This window comes from Macaca mulatta, chromosome 1 (genome assembly GCF_049350105.2).
Source record: "Macaca mulatta isolate MMU2019108-1 chromosome 1, T2T-MMU8v2.0, whole genome shotgun sequence".
NCBI lineage: Eukaryota > Metazoa > Chordata > Mammalia > Primates > Cercopithecidae > Macaca > Macaca mulatta.
This window is the reverse complement of record NC_133406.1, coordinates 113,134,049-113,153,942: the sequence shown is the minus strand read 5'-3', so window position 1 is coordinate 113,153,942 and position 19,894 is coordinate 113,134,049. Positions and strand designations below refer to the sequence as shown.

The following is a 19,894-nucleotide window of genomic DNA, read 5'->3' as shown; positions in this document are numbered from 1 at the left end:
AAAATACAAAAAAATTAGCCGGGTGTGGTGGCGGGTGGTTGCAGTCCCAGCTATTCGGGAGGCTGAGGCAGGAGAATGGCGTGAAACCCGGAGGCAGAGCTTGCAGTGAGCCAAGACTGCACCACTGCTCTCCAGCCTGGGCAACAGAGCAAGACTCCATCTCCAAAAAAAAAAAAAAAAAGTAGGACTAAAGATGTACAACCTAGATATAAAAATAATTTGATAAATGATATCTGGGAGGATCAAATCACAAACAATAGCATAAGAAAAGAGGTGATTATCTAGGCTTAGGCAACAGAGTTCAAATTAACTGCAACTGAAAGCTTAAAGGTACTCCTGCAAAAGAAATACAAACTTCACAGAACCAAACATTTAACAAAAACTCAGTAATATCATAAACTGGCAAAAACAGTCTTTATGTTTGCCCTTTACAAATTTTATAAATAACTTGCTAAATCTTTGTCCCCATTTTAACATACAGTTATGTGTTGCTTAACAACAGGGATACATTCTGAAAAATACATGATTAGGCGATTTCATTGTTGTGTGAACATCGTAAAGTGTACTTAAACCTAGATGGTATACAGCCTATTGCTCCTAGGCTATAAACCTATATAGTCTGTTACTATATTGACAATTATGACACAATGGTATTTGTTTAAACATATCTAAACACAGAAAATGTATGGCAAAAGTATGATGTTATAACCTTATGGGACTACCATTATGTGAGGCATGACTGTATATCCTTGGACTCAGCAAGCAGATCAATATTAGAACCATTACAAAGGCTGAAAAATAGCTTTTTTTCTTTTTTTTTTGAGACTGAGTATCGGTCTGTCGCCCAGGCTGGAGTGCAGTGGCACTATCTATCTCGGCTCAGTGCAAGCTCCGCCTCCCGGGTTCACGCCATTCCCCTGCCTCAGCCTCCCAACTAGCTGGGACTATAGGCGCCTGCCAGCATGCCTGGCCTTTTTTTTTTTTTTTTTTTTTTTTTTTTTGTATTTTTAGTAGAGACTGGGTTTCACCATGTTAGCCAGGATGGTCTCAATCTTCTCACCTCATGATCCACCCACCTTGGCCTCCCAAAGCGCTGGGATTACAGGCATGAGACACCGCGTCTGGCCAAAAAATAGCTATTTTTTTAAAAGTCAACATTATACTGAAGCATAGCTAAATGGTTAACTTACACTTATTCACTGGTGTGCAATAAAACAAGCCAAAATTTGTTTATCTAGCGGTTAGTCCTCTCTACCTCCTTATAGTGCTGTCTGCTTGAGTGGGTCTAGCCTATTTGGAGAAATCAGATAATGATGCTTCAGAATTACTATTACAACAACAAATCAGATCACAGAAGAGCCAAACCCCATTCATATGGTCAGAAAGTTACATTTTTTCTTCATTAAGCAGAAAATAGCTCAACTAATCAAAAGAAAACATCAATTCTTTGGAGATGAGGATTCCTCTCCACATGTTTAGAAATAGTACACCAGGCAATCAAGCACCAATACAAAGAAAACCATTTGCTTTCCCAATCCCTGATACACAAATTGGGAATTACACCCAAGCTAATGTGTACTGGTGAGTTCTCTGGAAAAAGGCAGGTAAGTCTATTAAGGGAAGTCAGTTTTCAATCACTTGGGAGTTACAAATTAATGACTGATTGATTGACAAGTGAAGTAAGTGTTTACCACTATTTGGGAAAATGTATTTATCAAAATGTTGGCTAAAGTAAAACTAGGTACACTACCTTATAATAAAGCAGAATATGGACTAGGTCTTAACACAGACACAAGAAATGAGAACAAGACTTCCAGTCTTGAGACAGCATTTAAATTAGGGAGTAATGTTTTTCTCAAAGTAGTACTGCTGGCCAGGTGCAGTGGCTCATGCCTGTAATCCCAGCACTTTGAGAGGCCGAGGCCGGTGGATCACGAGGTCAGGAGATCGAGACCATCCTGGCTAACACCGTGAAATCCCGTCTCTACTAAAAATACAAAAAAAATTAGCCGGGGTGGTGGTGCACGCCTGTAGTCCCAGCTACTTGGAGGCTGAGGCAGGAGAATGGCATGAACTCAGGAGGCGGAGCTTGCAGTGAGCCGAGATCGCGCCACTGCGCTCCAGCCTGGGCGACACAGCGAGACGCCGTCTCAAAAAAAAAAAAAAAAGTAGTACTCCTATTTTATTTTTTTTAAAGAGACAAGGTTGCGCTATGTTGTCCCAGTGGCTGGGGCTAAGGTGTGTGCCACTGTACACAGTCAAAGCATATTCCTTAATGTGTTAACTCATTATGGGTTTATAGAAAGTAAGATAACTGTAGAGGCCATAAAGACTTCTACTGACTCAAGTATTGCAAATAAGCATAAAAAATTACTGCAGGCTGGGTGTGGTGGTTCACACCTATAATCCCAGTACTCTGGGAGGCCAAGGCAGCTGGATCACTTGAGGACAGGAGTTGGAAACCACCGTGGCCAACAGGGTGAAACCCTGTCTCTACTAAAAATACAAAAATTAGCCAGGCATGGTGGCAGGCACCTGTAAATCCCAGCTACTCAGGAGGTTAAAGGAGGAGAATCGCTTGAACCTGGGAGGCGGAGGTTGCAGTGAGCTGAGATGTGGCCACTGCACTCCAGCTTGGGTAACACAGTGAGGCTCTGTATCAAAAAAAAAAATTACTGCCTTACACTACTCAATGACTTAATCATCATACAGGAATAGAGAAAGTAAACGGATCGATTTTTTCATTTATCATATAGCACAAGATGTGTCTAGGCCAGTCTCTTCTGTAACGGTGGTATACATTTTCCTAAGGGAACTGGGGGATTCCACTGCCTATCCTTGGAAAAAGAAACATGAAAATCATATACAGCATTATATTAGTATTTAATACCTACAGAATAATTTCTGTCTTCCAAAAGACAAAGTATCTCCAGTAGTGTATGTACCTAACTAGAATACTCCTAAATCCCTAACTTATTCTCATCCTGTATCAGCAGCATGCTACTGATTCCCAGTGATGAGGTGTGCAAATACTCCATTTCTTAATACTTGATTGCTGATTATTTCCATTCACTCTGATTGGTACCTTCCCTCTATCTTTGCAGGGGGACTAAGTTCTTTTTAGGCGAGTCACAAATGTTCATACTTATCTGACAATAAAAATTAAACTTGAACATCTACATGTGCTAACAACTGTTGTCAACTAAGTGCCACAGAGGAAAGAGAAAAGTAGTTTTAGTAGTCACATTTATCTTTTTTGCCACAGATTTTCTAAGCACTTGAGTTCTACTTTTTGGCCTGGCTTTTTGCTGTTACTAAGTAAGTGTCTCTTCCTCTCTAGCATTCCAAGAGTAGAAATCCCCGGCTATCAACAATTTCACTTAGAGCTTCAGACGTTTTACTCTACATTAAGCTTCTCATCTTTCACTTCTGTTATGAAGGTTGCTCTTATCTTTATCCACTGAAGTCATAAACAATGCAAAGAAGAAAAAGAAAATACAGCTACCCTCAACATAGTGACGTTCTACTGAATCTCTGACTTAAAAGAGACCCAAACCATGAGGAGTAATAGGAAACCTAAGATTAAAAAGTAAGTTATAACGGCCATACAGTCAGTGACTTCCATAAATCTTTTAATTTGCCCTCCACTTTAATAATTACCTCACTGGGCCAGGCGCAGTGGCTCAAGCCTGTAATCCCAGCACTTTGGGAGGCCGAGATGGGCGGATCACGAGGTCAGGAGATCGAGACCATCCTGGCTAACACGGTGAAACCCCGTCTCTACTAAAAAGTACAAAAAATTAGCCGGGCGAGGTGGCGGGCGCCTGTAGTCCCAGCTACTCGGGAGGCTGAGGCAGGAGAATGGCGTAAAAACCCGGAAGGCGGAGCTTGTAGTGAGCCGAGATTGCACCACTGCACTCCAGCCTGGGCGACAGAGCGAGACTCCGTCTCAAAAAAAAAAAAAAAAAAAATTACCTCACTGAATTGCTATGCTCAACAGGCTATACTAGAACTAGATCTAATTACTGAATAAAAATAGAATGTATCAGGCCGGGTGTGGTGGCTCACCTGAGGCCGGGAGTTCCAGATGAGCCTGACCAACATGGAGAAAACCCATCTCTACTAAAAACAGAAAATTAGCCTGGCGTGGTGATGTATCCCTGTAATTCCAGCTACTCGGCGGGCTGAGGCAGGAGAATTGCTTGAACCTAGGAGGCGGACGTTGCGGTGAACCGAGATCGCACCATTGCACTCCAACCTGGGCAACAAGAGCGAAACTCTGTCTCCAAAAAAAAAAAAGAATGTACCATACATAAATATAAATCACTCTGGGCAAGTTCAGAATTTACTTCACTCAGACTTGGCAGATTTGTGAGCCACCCCGTTACCAGAATTTCAAGACAATCACACAATTAATCCCCCTCATAATTACACTAATGAGAAAGATAGAGACAATATAAAAGGAAATAACTGGCAAGAGGAAAGTTGTAGATGTGTGATCATCAAATTTAAAATACACTCATGTTATTTATTTTTATATGTTCTCTATTTTCAACATTAAAATTAACTGTAAAGAATAGCAAAATGTTAGTAATTTTTGAAGCTTGTGGTGGGCACATGGAACTTAATTACTTTGTACTCTATCTGGGTATGTAAATTCTTCAGAATAAAAAGTTAAAAAAAAAAAAAGAAGTCACAGTAAATTTACAAACGTCTAGATTATCAATAGAAAGATAAGAGGCCGGCTGGGCACAGTGGTTCACACCTGTAATCCCAGCACTCTGGGAGGCTGAGGTGGGCGGATCACCTGAGGTCAGGAGTTCAAGACCAGCCTGACTAATATGCAGAAACCCTGCCTTTACTAAAAATACAAAAAATTAGCCAGGCATGGGGGCATGCCTGTAATCCCAGCTACTTGGGAGGCTGAGGCAGGAGAACTGCTTGAACCCAGGAGGCAGAGGTTACAGTGAGCCAAGATCACACCACTGCACTCCAGCCTAGGTGACAGAACAAGACTCCGTCTCAAAAAAGGCTTTCTTGCTTCCCAGCCAGCCTGGCAGCTGCTCTTGGTTGGGGACCATCCTGAACCTAAGACAGAAGGTTGGTAGCCGCAAAGAGGATGAAAAAGCGGTGGCCGGGCCCGGTGGCTCAAGCCCGTAATCCCAGCACTTTGGGAGGCCGAGACGGGCGGATCACGAGGTCAGGAGATCGAGACCATCCTGGCTAACACGGTGAAACCCCGTCTCTACTAAAAAATACAAAAAACTAGCCGGGCGAGGTGGCGGGCGCCTGTAGTCCCAGCTGAAGCAGGAAAATGGCGTGAACCCGGGAGGCGGAGCTTGCAGTGAGCTGAGATCCGGCCACTGCACTCCAGCCTGGGCGACAGAGCGAGACTCCATCTCAAAAAAAAAAAAAAAAAAAGAAAGAGAAAAAGAAAAAGCGGCTGGAGTTGATCAACTCTAGGCTCCAACTTATTTAAAGTGAAACTGGTCATCCTCACCAACAACTGCCCATCTTTAAGGAAATTCAAAATATAGTACTAAACACCATGTTGGCCAAAACTGGCATCCATCATTACAGTGGCAATAACTGTAAGGCATACAGAAAATACTACAGAGTTTGCACACTGGCTATTGTTAAGCAGGTGAGTCTGATATCATTAAAAGCATGCCAGAACAGACTGGCGAAAAGTAAACAATGCAAAATTTTTCTTTAATAAAATGTGCCGACAGGTGCGGTGGCTCACGCCTGTAATCCCAGCACTTTGGGAGGCCGAGGTGGATCACCTGAGGTCAGGAGTTCGAGACCAGCTGGATCAACATGACAAAACCCCGTCCCTACTAAAAACACAAAACTTAGCTGGGTGTGATGGTGGGCACCTGTAATCCCAACTACTCAGGAGGCTGAGGCTGGAGAACTGCTTGAACCTGGGAGGCGGAGGTTGCAGTGAGCTGAGATCGCACCACTGCACTCCAGCATGGGCGACAGCTAGACTCCGCCTCAAAGAAACAAATAAAAAAGGAAACGAAAGGAAAGGAAAAAGGGAAGGGAAAGGAAAGAAGGGAAGAGGGGAGGAAAGGGAAGAAAAAAGGAAAGGCAACCAGGAGTGGTGGTTCATACCAGTAATCCCAGCATTTTGGGAGGCCAAGGCAGGTGGGTCACCTGAGGTCAGCAATTCAAGACCAGCCTGGCAAGCATGGTGAAACCCCATCTCTACTCAAAATACAAAAAATAAGGCAGGTGTTGGAGTGGGCACCTGTAATCCCAGCTACTTGGGAGGTTGAGGCAGAATTGCTTGAATTCGGGAGGCAGAGTTTGTAGTGAGCTGAGATCGTGCCACTGCACTCCAGCCTGGGCAACAAGAGTGAAACTCTGTCTCATTAAAAAAAAAAAAAAAAAAAAAAGGCCAGGCGCGGTGGCTCAAGCCTGTAATCCCAGCACTTTGGGAGGCCGAGATGGGCAGATCATGAGGTCAGGAGATCGAGACCATCCTGGCTAACACGGTGAAACCCCGTCTCTACTAAAATACAAAAAAAATTAGCCGGGCGAGGTGGCGGGCGCCTGTACTCCCAGCTACTTGGGAGGCTGAGGCAGGAGAATGGCGTGAACCCGGGAGGCGGGGCTTGCAGTGAGCTGAGATCCGGCCACTGCACTCCAGCCTGGGCAACAGAGCCAGACTCCGTCTCAAAAAAAAAAAAGCTGGGTGAAGAGGCGAGGTGAAGCGAAGGGAAAAGGGGAGGGGAAGGGTAATAGGAGAGGAGGGGAAGGAAAGGAAGTAGATTAAGTTTTGTCTCCAAAGAAAGAGATGTCCTTTTTTACTGTAAACTTTTTCCAATTGTGAATTCTGTACCATGTGCATATATCACCTATCCAAAAACCGACTAAAATTTAAAAATAAAAGTAATGGCTAGATTTACCATAATTACTAAAAGACATAAGCACAATGAAAATCAGGGACAGAGTTATGGCTAGGTGTGGTGGCTCACGCCTGTAATCCCAGCACTTTGGGAAGTCCAGGCGGGTGGATCATGAGGTCAAGAGATCCAGACCATCCTGGCCAACATGGTGAAACCCCATATCTATTAAAAATACAAAAATTAGCCAGACATGGTGGCAGACACCTGTAGTCCCAGCTACCAGGGAGGCTGAGGCAGGAGAATTGCTTGAACTCGGGAGGCGGAGGTTGCAGTGAGCCAAGATCATGTCACTGCACTCCAGCCTGGCAACAGAGTGAGATTCTGTCTCAAAAAAAGAAAGAAAAGAAAGGAGAGGGGAGGGGAAGGGAGGGAAAGGGGAACGGAGGGGAGGGGAGGCCAGAAGCAGCATAACTCACTCAAAAAACTCAAGAGTAAAATAGGTAACAAGACTATTATAGTATATAGAACACTACCACTAGTTAAGGAAAGACACACTAAAGGCTAAAGATCAGATATCTAAGAGAAAAAGATCTAGCTGACCAAATATTAAATATACCAATAAGTATTCCCTCCTACTGAATCCAAGGGAAAAATAAACTGGTAAGTAAAGGGGTCTCAGGGTCAAAGCAGCATCACTCACCTAGAACTCCCTAGACTGTAGAGGGATACATGAATACATGAATATATAGCTGCTCATAACAACTGACTAGTAAATGGTCAAGAAGTTTAAAATCAGAATTGATGGATTAGATATGCCAATGTGAAATTCTAGACATTCATCACTTCTGTCAAACAGTATTATAAAGTAACTTTGTCATCAAAATGGGCCCAACATTAGACAGTATTCAGCAGACTTGTGAGAAACGTTCTTTTTTTTTTTTTTTTTTTGAGACAGTCTCCCTCTGTCACCCAGACCGGAGTGCAGTTGCGCCTGCTTACTGCAACCTCTGCCTCCCAGGTTCAGGCAATTCTCTGCCCTCCGCCTCAAAAGTAGCTGGGACTACTGGCGCCAGCCACCACGCCTGGCTAATTTTTGTATTTTTAGTAGAGACAGGGTTTCACAATGTTGGCCAGGCTGGTCTTGAACTCCTGACCTTGTGATCCACCTGCCTCAGCCTCCCAAAGTGTTGGGATTACAGGCGTGAGCCACTGCGTCCGGCCAAGAAACCTTCTTTATTGAAATGAAGGAAGAAAATATTCATGCAGAGGAGTGGATCAAGTTCTGTGAAGCTGTACCTAAACACAGTCCAAGAGGAAAACCCTGTCTGGTCTGGATTTTACCTAGAGGAAACTTCTAGCACACTATTAGCTGAGATTTGCCCATTAGCATTGATGAGCACACGCAACCTATAGGAAAAAGTGACACTTTTCTTCAATTCGGTGACAGATTTGTCAAAATTCTGATTGTTGTTACTAGGATTTGGTATAGTAGGCAAGTTTATCATTTTACTGGGCAGTAAATATTCACCTTAAAAAGTTTATCCCAGCTGGGCACGGGCCAGCTCACATCTGTAATCCCAGCACCTTGGGAGGCCAAGGCAGGCAGATCACTTGAGCCCAGAAGTTTCACACCAGCCTGGGTGATACGCCGAAACCCAATCTCTCCAAAAATGACAAAAAGTTAGCTGGGCAGGGTGGCGCACGCCTGTAGTCCCAGCTACTCAAGAAGCTGAAATGGGAGGATCGCTTGAGCTGCAGGAGGCAGAGGTTGCAGTGAGCTGAGATCACAACACTGCACTCTAGCCTGGGCGACAGAGCAAGACTCTGTCTCAAAAAAATAAAATAAGTTTATCTCTTCCCCTAAGTAAATCTGAACTTTTAAAAAAGTTTATTATTGGCTGGGCACAGTGGCTCAGGCCTGTAATCCCAGCACTTTGGGAGGTCAAGGTGGGTAGATCACAAAGTTAGGAGTTCGAGACCAGCCTGGTCAACATGGTGAAACCCCATCTCTACTAAAAATATAAAAATTAGCCAGGCGTGGTGGCAGGTGCTTGTAATTCCAGCTACTCGGGAGGCTGAGACGGGAGAATCGCTTGAACCTGGAAGGTGGAGGTTGCAGTGAGCTGAGATCACACCACTGCACCTGGCCTGGGCGACAGAGCAAGACTCCATCTCAATAAAACAAAAACCAAAAACAAAAATGTCCCCATACCAACCAGAACCACTATATTAAACAACACCAACATGACTTTATCTTCAATGAGGTTTTTGTAGCAATTATTACCAAGTCTCAAGCTTGTAGTTGAATACAAATACTACCAGAGGAAGTTAGAATAGTGGTTACCTGTTGGAGTGGAGGAGGCTAATGACTAGGAGAGAACACAAAAAAGATTTCTGGGACTGGGCACAGTGGCTTATGCCTGTAATCTCAGCACCTGGGGAGGTCGAGATGGGCAGATCACTTGAGGTCAGGAGTTCAAAACCAGCCTGGCCAACATGGTGAAACCCCGTCTCTACTAAAAATACAAAAATTAGCCAGGTGTAGTGTCACGCACCTGCAGTTTCAGCTACTTGGGAGGCTGAGGCAGGAGAATCGCTTCAACCTGGAAGGCAGAGGTTGCAGTGAGCTGAATCTGTGCCACTGCACTCCAGTGTGAGTGACAGAGCAAGACTCTCTCTCAAAAAACAAAAAAAGACTTCTGGGTCTTCTATATCTATATCTGGGTGGTCACCTTATAATTAAACTACTTTTCTGAATGTATATTACAGCTCAGTTTAAAAAAAAAGCTTACGGGCCAGGCATGGTGGCTCACATCTGTAATCCCAGGACTTTGGGAGGCCGAGACAGGCAGATCACGAGGTCAGAAGATTGAGTCCATCCTGGCTAACACAGTGAAACCCGTCTCTACTAAAAATACAAAAAATCAGCCAGACATGGTGACACGCATCTGCAGTCCCAGCTACTTGGGAGGCTGAGGCAGGAGAATCGCTTGAACCCGGGAGGCAGAGGTCGCAGTAAACCGAGATTGCTCCACTGCACTCCAGTCTGGGTGACAGGGTGAGACTCCGTCTCAAAAAAACAAAGGATGGGCAGGGTGGCTCACACCTGTAATCCCAGCACTTTGGGAGGCCAAGGTGGGTGGATCACCTAAGGTCAGGAGTTCGAGACCAGACTGACCAACATGGAGAAATCCCATCTCTACTAAAAATATAAAATTAGTCAGGCGTGGTGGCACATGCCTGTAATCCCAGCTACTCAGGAGGCTGAGGCAGGAGAATCCCTTGAACCCAGGAGGCGGATGTTGCAGTGAACCAAAATCACATCACTGCACTCCAGCCTGGGCAACAAGGGCGAAGCTCCGTCTCAAAAACAAACAAAAAAATTAGCTGGGCGTGGTGGAACGCGCTTGTAGTCCCAGCTACTTGAGAGGCTGAGGCACGAGAGAATCAGGAGGCAGAGGCTGCAGTGAGCCAGGATCACGCCACTGCACTGCAGCCTGGGTGATAGAGCGAGACTCCATCTCAAAAAAAAAAAAAAAAAGTTTACAAAAACTGATAAACAAGAGATTGGTAGTATTTCCTTGGCTTAATGCTGATTATAGTCAGGTACAAGAGGTACAGAGCCAACCAGTCGTGGTAGCACATGCATGTAGTCCCAGTTACTTGGGAGGCTGACATGGGAGGATCACTTAAGCCCAAGAGATTGGGGCTGCAGTGAGCCACGATCATGCCACTGCACTCTAGCCTGGGCAACAGAGTGAGACCGTCTCTGAAGAAAAAAAAAAAGAACCGAGACATCTGAGGGGCAAAGGAGTCATGTTACTAAAAATTTATTGACAATATAATGATGTACTCTTGAATCTAAGATATGCAGTATTTGGGTCCTTCCTTTATCCATATAGCTTCAGTTACCTGTTTCTTTTCATCTACAAAGATTTCTAAGTCTGATGATCACAGCTAAGGGTTAGGGCTGAGTACGCTGTTCACTGAGACTTTTATACCTCTGACTTTGGAAATAAGAAAGGCTCTTCAAAAATCCATCTGGGCCAGGTGTAGTGGTTCATGCCTATAATCCCAGCACTTTGGGAGGCTGAGGTGGGAGGATCACTTGAACCCTGGAGTTCAAGACCAGCCTGGGCAACATAGCAAGACTCTGCCTTTACAAAAAAAAAAAAAAAGAATTAGCCAGGTGCTGTGGCATGCGCCTTCAGTCCCAGCTCCTCAGGAGGAAGTGGGAGGATCACTTGAGCCCAGTAGTTCTAGGCTGTAGTAAGCTATGATACAGCCACTGCACTGCAGCCAGGGCAACAGAATGAGACCCTGTCTCTTTAACATTAAAAAAAGGCCGGGCGCGGTGGCTCAAGCCTGTAATCCCAGCACTTTGGGAGGCCGAGACGGGCGGATCACGAGGTCAGGAGTTCGAGACCATCCTGGCTAACATGGTGAAACCCCGTCTCTACTAAAAAATACAAAAAACTAGCCGGGCGAGGTGGCAGGCGCCTGTAGTCCCAGCTACTCGGGAGGCTGAGGCAGGAGAATGGCGTAAAAACCCGGGAGGCGGAGCCTGCAGTGAGCTGAGATCCGACCACTGCACTCCAGCCTGGGCGACACAGCGAGACTCCGTCTCAAAAAAAAAAAAAAAAAAAAAAAATTCCATCTAACAAGGAAGTCTCTAAATAGCATTAAAGAAAGCTGCATGAGATGGGGCATAAAACAGATACTGGCTCCTAATATCAAGACAGTTGCCTATCCTGAATCAAAAGCACCACTCAAAGAAGAACTGGATTCTCCACTCCAACAAGTAGGTCAGATAAAGGGGATAATCTGAAACAAAAGGGAAAGTAGGAGGGACCATAAAAACAGAATGGCTTGAGGGCCTGTAAGAGTGAACAGGAAAATTTTCTTTTCTTTTTTTTTTTGGAGATGGAGTTTCGCTCTTGTTGCCCCAGGCTGGAGGGCAATGGCGCGATCTCCGCTTACCTCAACCTCCACCTCCCGGGTTCAAGCAATTCTCCTGCCTCAGCCTCCTGAGTAGCTGGGATTACAGGCATGCACTACCACACCCGGCTAATTTTGTATTTTTAGTAGACCTGGGGTTTCTTCATGTTGGTCAGGCTGGTCTCGAATTCCCAACCTCAGGTGATCCGCCTGCCTCGGCCTCCCAAAGTGCTGGGATTACAGGTGTGAGTCACTGTGCCCAGCTATGAACAGGAAAATTTTCAAGGCCAATGAAGCAACTCCTAATACTGACTGAAATATTAACTACAGAGAGTTCAGGAGATCATGCTATATTCTGCTAACACATCCATAAATTTCTTAAGGGAAAAATGTCATCAAACTACAGATTTTATATTCATTGCTTTAAATATCCAAAGCAGCATTAGTAAGATCCATTTTTGAAGGATCTTTTTAAAAAGAGAAATTAGTTAAACAAATACTTCCAGTTAATTAAAAAATACTGTGGCTATGGCTTTGAGAACTAAAATAGCTCTTAAAACACCTTTTTTTGAAAAAAAAAAAAAAGGAAGAAAAGATGAAAAACACTCAAATCATCTGATTTTGGCTTTTCTATTTCTTCTAATACGATGAGAACAGAATGCGCTTATGCAAGATGGGAAGAATGTGAACAAAAGACAGTTACCTCAAATAGGACTACTTGACTTTTGGTGCTAAGTATCTCAGACCACCCAATGTGGGTGCAAGAGAAATATTTTTTTTTTTTTTTTTTTTTCTTTTGAGACGGAGTCTCGCGCTGTCACCCAGGCTGGAGTGCAGTGGCCGGATCTCAGCTCACTGCAAGCTCCGCCTCCCGGGTTCACGCCATTCTCCTGCCTCCACATCCCGAGTAGCTGGGACTACAGGCGTCCGCCACCTCGGCCGGCTAGTTTTTTGTATTTTTTAGTAGAGACGGGGTTTCACCGTGTTAACCAGGATGGTCTCGATCTCCTGACCTCGTGATCCGCCCGTCTCGGCCTCCCAAAGTGCTGGGATTACAGGCTTGAGCCACCGCACCCGGCCTGCAAGAGAAAGATTAATGCTTCTCAGGGAAATAACTGATGAGAGACTAAGTAAATATTTTCTACGAAAAGTCAAAACTACATTATATTGCTCTAAAGTGGAAGTTTCTGCTTAAGAAAAATTTTTTCTATAGGGACCCAGAATTTATGTCTTCTAAAAATATCAACTATAATGTAATGGATTCAAATCACCACTCCTGCTATATAGGTTAAGGTCTCAAAGTTAGACAGCTGGCCAATATATTAAAAAAATTTTTTTTAAAGAACTGCTGAAGGCCGGGTGCGGTGGCTGATGCCTGTAATCCCAGAATTTTGGGAGGCCGAGGCGGGCGGATCACGAGGTCAGGAAATTGAGACCATCCTGGCAAACACGGTGAAACCCCATCTCTATTAAAAATACAAAAAATTAGTCGAGTGTGGTGGCAGGCGCCTGTAGTCCCAGCTACTCGGGAGGCTGAGGCAGGAGAACGGCGTGAACCTGGGAGGCGTAGCTTGCCGTGAGCCGAGATCGCGCCACTGCACTCTAGCCTGGGTGACAGAGCAAGACTCTGTCTCAAAAAAAAAAAAAAAAAAAAAAAAAAGAACTGCTGAAAACGATGTACTTCCTCAGTAACTATATATGTTTCTATATTCAAATATTTCATTCCTTGGGCCTGGCATGGTGGCTCATGCCTGTAATCCCAATGCTTTGGAAGACCTAGGCAAAAGGATGGCTTGAAGCTAGGAGTTCTAGACTGGCTCAAGCAACATAATGAGACCCTGTCTCAAAAAACAAACAGGAAAAAAAAAAAAAAAAAAAACCCAGGCCGGGTGTGGTGGCTAAAGCCTATAATCCTAGCACTCTGGGAGGCGGAGGCAGGCCAATCGCTTTAGTCCAGGAGTCTGAGACCAGCCTATGCAACATGGTAAAGCCCCATCTCTACAAAAAGTACAAAAAAATTAGCCATGTGCAGCAGCACATGCCTGTAGTCCCAGCTACTAGAGAAGTTAAAGGAGGGGGAGGGGCCAGGCACGGTGGCTCAAGCCTGTAATCCCAGCACTTTGGGAGGCCGAGATGGGCGGATCACGAGGTCAGGAGATCGAGACCAGCCTGGCTAACACGGTGAAACCCCGTCTCTACTAAAAATACAAAAAACTAGCCGGGCGAGGTGGCGGGCGCCTGTAGTCCCAGCTATTTGGGAGGCTGAGGCAGGAGAATGGCGTAAACCTGGGAGGCAGAGCTTGTAGTGAGCTGAGATCCGGCCACTGCACTCCAGCCTGGGTGACAGAGCGAGACTCTGTCTCAAAAAAAAAAAAAAAAGGAGGGGGAGGACTGCTAGAACCCAGAGTTCAAGCCTGTGGTGAGCTATGACTGCACCACTGCATTCCAGCCTGGGTAATAGAGTAACAGCCTGTCTCAGAAAAAAAAAGAAATTATAATAAACTACAAAAATACCAATCCCAAATCACATAGCTCTAGTAGGTATTTAAAAGATTCAAATCGTGGCTGCGCAGTGGCTCACGCCTGTAATCCCAGCACTTTGGGAGGCCAAGGTGGGAGGACTGCTTGAGGCCAGAAGTTGGAGACCAGCCTGGCCAATATGGCGAAACCCCATCTCTACTAAACATACAAAAAAAATTAGCCAGGTGTGCTGGTGCACGCCCGTAGTCCCAGCTACTCAGGAGGCTGAGGTACCAACAAAGATAACCTTCTTGAGTAAAGCCAGATAACCTACTCTGGCTCTACTGCGAGCAAGTGAAAGCCTCCTAGTAAGTTCTAAATTCACTGAACAAAACCTGTATCTATGGAATAAAATAATCACCTTCACTGTAAAAGCAGAGAAATGAGATGAGGAGAAAGACAAGTGATCTATTAGAGCAAGAAAATCAGTCAGCAAAGAAATCTAACTTTTATAAGGAATTTGTCCTTACCTGCCTTAACATCTCCATTCCCTGAAAACAGTATGACCCTGCTGATGTAGTTGTGTTTGGCTCTCTACCTCTGCCAATTAGCTCAACTAGGAACTGTACATGCTCCTTACTCCTGAAGGCTGCCCCTGATTTTAAAAGATTGTGAAGACAAGAAATCAGATTATCAAAACTTTTACACTTAGACTAAAAGTTGAGATGTTTGAGGAATATTTCAAAGAAGACAATTTTTATTTTAAAATGTATACTCCAGCTGGGTGCGATGGTCCACACACCTGTAATTCCAGCTACTTGGGAAACTTGAGGCCAGAGGATTGCTTGACCCAGGAGTTCGAAGCTGCAGTGATCATGCCTGTGAACAGCCATTGCATTCCAGCCTGGGCAACATAGCAAGATCTCATCTCTTAAAATAAAAATTTTAAAAAGCCTCCTTTGCCGGGTGCAGTGGTTCACACCTGTAGTCCCAGCACTTTGGGAGGCCAAGGTGGGCGGATCACCTGAGGTCAGGAGTTTGAGACCAGCCTGGCCAACATGGTGAAACCCCGCCTCTACTAAAAATATAAAATAGCCGGGCGTAGTGGCACATGCCTGTAATCCCAGCAACTTGGGAGGCTGAGGCAGGAAAACTGCTTGAACCCGGGAGGTGGAGGTTGCAGTGAGTCCAAGATCGCGCCACTGCACTCCAGCCTGGGCAACAAGAACGAAACTCCATCTCAAAAAAAAAAAAAAGGCCTCCTTCTTCTCTTTCCAATAATTGGGCTGTAGTCACATGCCTGACAATCAAAACCCAAAGACAACCGCTTTTTTGAAAGGAAATGCTAATAAGGTATATAAGTGTTCCCAAAGGCACTCGAAGATAGACAGTTCTCACTGCTGGCCAGCTACACTACTTCTCTCAAGTTTAGATTTCAACTGAGTTGTTTCAGAAACTCTTACAGCCTGTAGGTGTGACTGTAAATTGGTACACATTTTTGGAGAATAACTCAAAGTCTAACAAAATTGTAAAGGCGCATACCATTTGATTCACTAATTACACTTCTAGGACTTTTACCTACAAATATACTTAAATGTGTAAAGATCTATGTAAGATGTTTCACTGGAATGTTGGTTATCATAGCACACATACACACAAATTGCAAACACCCTAACTGTTCCTCGGAAGTGGACAGATTAGTTAAATTAAGGTATAGTCATACAACGAAATATTATACAGTCACTAAAACAATGAGCTACAAATGTCATATATATATTCTTTTTAAAAAATATTTTTTACTGGGCACAGTGGCTCACGCCTGTAATCCCAGCACTTTGGGAGGCCGAGGTGGGCAGATCACGAGGTCAGGAATTCGAGACAAGCCTGGCCAATATGGTGAAACCCCATCTCTACTTAAAATAATACAAAAATTAGCCGGATGTGGTGGCACACACCTGCAATCTCAACTACTCAGGAGGTTTGAGGCAGGAGAATCGCTTGAACCAGGGAGGCGGAGGTTACAGTGAGCTGAGATCATGCCATTGCACTTCAGCCTGGGCAATAGAGACTCCGACTCAAAAAAAAAAAAAAAAAAAAGAAAAGAAAAGAACAGTTTGCGTATCCAGTAATATGACCATTAATATGGGACCAGAATTCATCTACATCACAGACTGACGAGCTTATTTTCTTTTTCTTCCTTTTATTTTTTTTGAGACAGGGTCTTGCTCTGTCATCCAGGCTAGAGTACAGTGGTGTGATCAGAGCTCACTACAGCCTCAACCTCTTGGGTTCAATCAATCCTTCCACCTTAGTCTCTCCCAAGTAGTTGTGACTACAGGCATGTGCCATCAAGCCAGGCCCAGCAAGTCTTTTCTTTAGCCAGATAGTAAACATTTTAGGTTTTGGAGGCCTTAACATCTTTGTTGTGACTAGTAACTCTGATATTGTAGCAGCGTGAAAACAACCACAGACAATATGGAAAAAAATAAGCATAGTTATTTCCAATAAAACTTTACTTATTTATAAACACTGAAATCTGAATTTCATGTAATTTTCACATCACAAAATAATCTCTTGATTTTTTCAATCATTTAAAAATCATAAAAACCGGTAAGGCGTGGTAGTTTACACCTGTAATCCCAGGACTTTGGGAAGCCAAGGTGGGTGGATCACTTGAGGTCAGGAGTTCGAGACCAGCCTGGCCAACTTGACAAAACCCTATCTCTACTAAAAATACAAAAATTAGCCAGGTGTGGTGGCCTGTGCCCGTAATCCGAGCTATTCAAGAGGCTGAGGCAGAAGAATCCCTTGAACCTGGAAGGTGGAGGTTGCAGTGAGCAGAAATAGTGCCACCGAATTCCAGCCTGGGCAACAGAGCAAAATTCTGTCTCAAAAAAAAAGAAAAAAGAAAAATATTTATATGTTTGTATGTTAAGGCTGAGGCACAAGAATCGTTGGAACCCAGATGGCAGAGGTTGCAGTGAGCCAAGATCATGCCACTGCACTCCAGCCTGGGTGACAAAGCAAGGCTCTGTCTCTAAATAAATAAAACCATCGCATCTCCAAGGCAAAATGAGAATCAGGAACTTTAATAACAAGAGTGATACGTAGAGGGGAAATGCATTAGAGTTAAATTTATTCAAGATGAGACTTCATTGGACAACACCATTTTGATACTTCCATGAAAGTTTACTAGCTGATTGATTATTCTTTGGTTAAAATGTCCAACTGCGTGCAGTGGCTCACACCTGTAATCCCAGCACTTTGAGAGACCAAGGCAGGTGGATCACCTGGGGTCAGGAATCTGAAACCAGCCTGGCCAACATGGCGAAACCCATCTCTACCAAAAATACAAAAATTAGCCGGGCATGGTGGCACACACCTGTAATCCCAGCTACTCAGGAGACTGAGGCAGGAGAATCACTTGAACCCAGAAGGTGGAGGATGCAGTGAGCCGAGATCACACCATTGCACTCCAGCTTGGGAGACAGAGCAAAACTCTTGCTAAAAGAAAAAAATAAAAAAATTTTTAAAATTTAAAAAATAAATAAATAAAATAAAATGGCCATGGGGTCTACAGCCACACCACCCTGAACATGCCCGGTCCCGTCTAAAAAGGTCTTGGGGCAACAAGGACAATCAGGAGGAGAGCAGGAGCCAATCAGACTCTGTCTCAAAAAAAAAAAAAAAAAAAAAAAGCCGGGCGCAGTGGTTCACATCTGTAATCTCAGCACTTTGGGAGGCTGAGGCGGGCAGATCACCTGAGGTCAGGAGTTCCAGACCAGCCTGACCAACATGGAGAAACACCGTCTCTACTAAACATACAAAATTAACTGGGCATGGTGGCACATGCCTGTAATCCCAACTACTCAGGAAGGCTGAGGCAGGAGAATCACTTGAACCCGAGAGGCAGAGGTCGCGGTGAGCCAAGATCGCGCCATCGCACTCCAGTCTGGGCAACAAGAGCAAAACTCCGTCTCAAAAAAAAATAGAATTTTCAGGATTTGGTAAGCCTATCATACTTAGAGCCAAGGTGTAAAAAGTGCTGAATGAGGGTATAATTCCTACTTAAGGGGCACTTGTTCCTAATATGCAAGTTACTTAATTTATAAATATATTGCACCTAGTATTATAATTGTTTTATTTCATTTTTTTGAGACAGGGTCTCACTTTGTCACCCAGGCTGGAGTGAAGTGGCTCGAACATGGCTCAATGCAGCCTTGACCTCCCAGGTTCAAGGGATTCCCTCACCTCAGCCTCCTGTGTACCTGGGACCACAGGCACGTACCACCATACCCTGCTAATTTTTCTTATATTTTTTGTAAATGGGGTCTCACTTTGTTGCCCACTCTGTTCTCGAACTCCTAGGCTCAAGCAGTCCTCCCATCTCAGCCTCCCAAAGTGTTAGGATTACATGTGTGAGCCACCAAGCCCAGCTGCGGTCTTTTAATACATGTAGTCTTTAGTCTACTGCCTGCATCTTCTCGTAATTTATCTTCATATCCTCTATCATACATATGTTTGTATCTTTTACATACTACTTTACATAGTAGGTATACAAGAAATGTTATGCTGAGGCCTTTGCAGTTTCCCACAACCAGCAGATTTAAGTGGTTACAAAGTAAGTAGCTCTAACAGGCAGGACAAAAGACCAGACCCAAGTTTTCTCTTTATCAGAGCAATTAATTATCATTTTTCAAGACAACAGGCCTAAGACAGAGAAAAGTATCTGGGATCTTCACTCCAGAAATTGGAAAAATAAACTCATATCATTGCCCAGAGCCCTGGATTTTCTGCCGTAGTCTGAGATTTAAGATTACAGATGAAATTATAAAATAAGACTTCATGAACTAAGCAATCAGCATTCCTAAACTAAGTTTAAATATTTTAAAGTACTTTAAGTTTGAGTACTAGTAGTACTCAAATTGTTCAATGTTAACAAAATAATAGCAATGAAAATAATTAAATAGCAGAATTGTAAGCAATAGGAAAAGTACAGAATTTCCATAACAGGACATATATTACAATATACCTAAATATTCTTTACCATATGCCTAAATATTCTTTCCCAATAAAGTTCTAATATTGGCCAAGCATGGGGCTCACACCCGTAACCCCAGCACTTCGAGAGGCTGAGGCAGGCAGACAGCTTGAGACCAGAAGTTGAAAACCAGCCTGGGCAATATGGCAAAATCCCCTCTACAAAAAATACAAAAAATTAGCTAGCCATGGTGGCACGCACATGTGGTACCAGCTACTTCAGAGGCTAAAATGGGACAATCACCTGAGTTCGGGAAGTTAAGGCTGCAGTGAGCCGTGACTGCACCACTGCACTCCAGCCTGGACAATAGCATGAGACCTTGTCTTAAAAATAGATAGATGGCCGGGCGCGGTGGCTCAAGCCTGTAATCCCAGCACTTTGGGAGGCCGAGACGGGCGGATCACGAGGTCAGGAGATCGAGACCATCCTGGCTAACACGGTGAAACCCCGTCTCTATTAAGAAATACAAAAAACTAGCCGGGCGAGGTGGCGGGCGCCTGTAGTCCCAGTTACTCGGGAGGCTGAGGCCGGAGAATGGCGTAAACCCGGGAGGCGGAGCTTGCAGTGAGCTGAGATCCGGCCACTGCACTCCAGCCTG

At 44.3% G+C, this 19,894-nt stretch overlaps 1 protein-coding gene and 2 long non-coding RNA genes across 13 annotated transcripts in view; 2 read left to right on the top strand and 1 right to left on the bottom strand.

The window, feature by feature from the left end:
• GATAD2B (GATA zinc finger domain containing 2B) overlaps positions 1–19,894 on the bottom strand; it is a 118,863-nt gene that overhangs the window by 78,661 nt on the left and 20,308 nt on the right. For 2 of the 11 annotated variants that reach the window (XM_077946012.1, XM_077946023.1), the window contains exons 2-3: positions 12,809–12,874; positions 4,069–4,279 (exon numbers count right to left, since the gene is read on the bottom strand). The exons of 5 other annotated variants lie outside the window; for them this stretch is intronic. The gene's annotated coding sequence lies outside the window, so the exon portion shown is untranslated. Of the gene's footprint in view, positions 1–4,068; positions 4,280–5,746; positions 6,406–11,357; positions 11,511–12,776; positions 12,875–19,894 lie in introns of those variants that run through there. 4 more of the 11 variants (XM_077946016.1, XM_077946031.1, XM_077946028.1 and 1 more) reach the window with 4 other exon arrangements.
• Positions 680–2,693, top strand: LOC144331143 (uncharacterized). Its single transcript, XR_013398084.1, has 2 exons — positions 680–1,044; positions 2,010–2,693. It is a non-coding gene; the product is annotated as an uncharacterized LOC144331143 (long non-coding RNA).
• On the top strand, positions 7,787–15,511 carry LOC144331135 (uncharacterized). Its single transcript, XR_013398075.1, has 3 exons — positions 7,787–7,972; positions 8,893–9,695; positions 14,402–15,511. It is a non-coding gene; the product is annotated as an uncharacterized LOC144331135 (long non-coding RNA).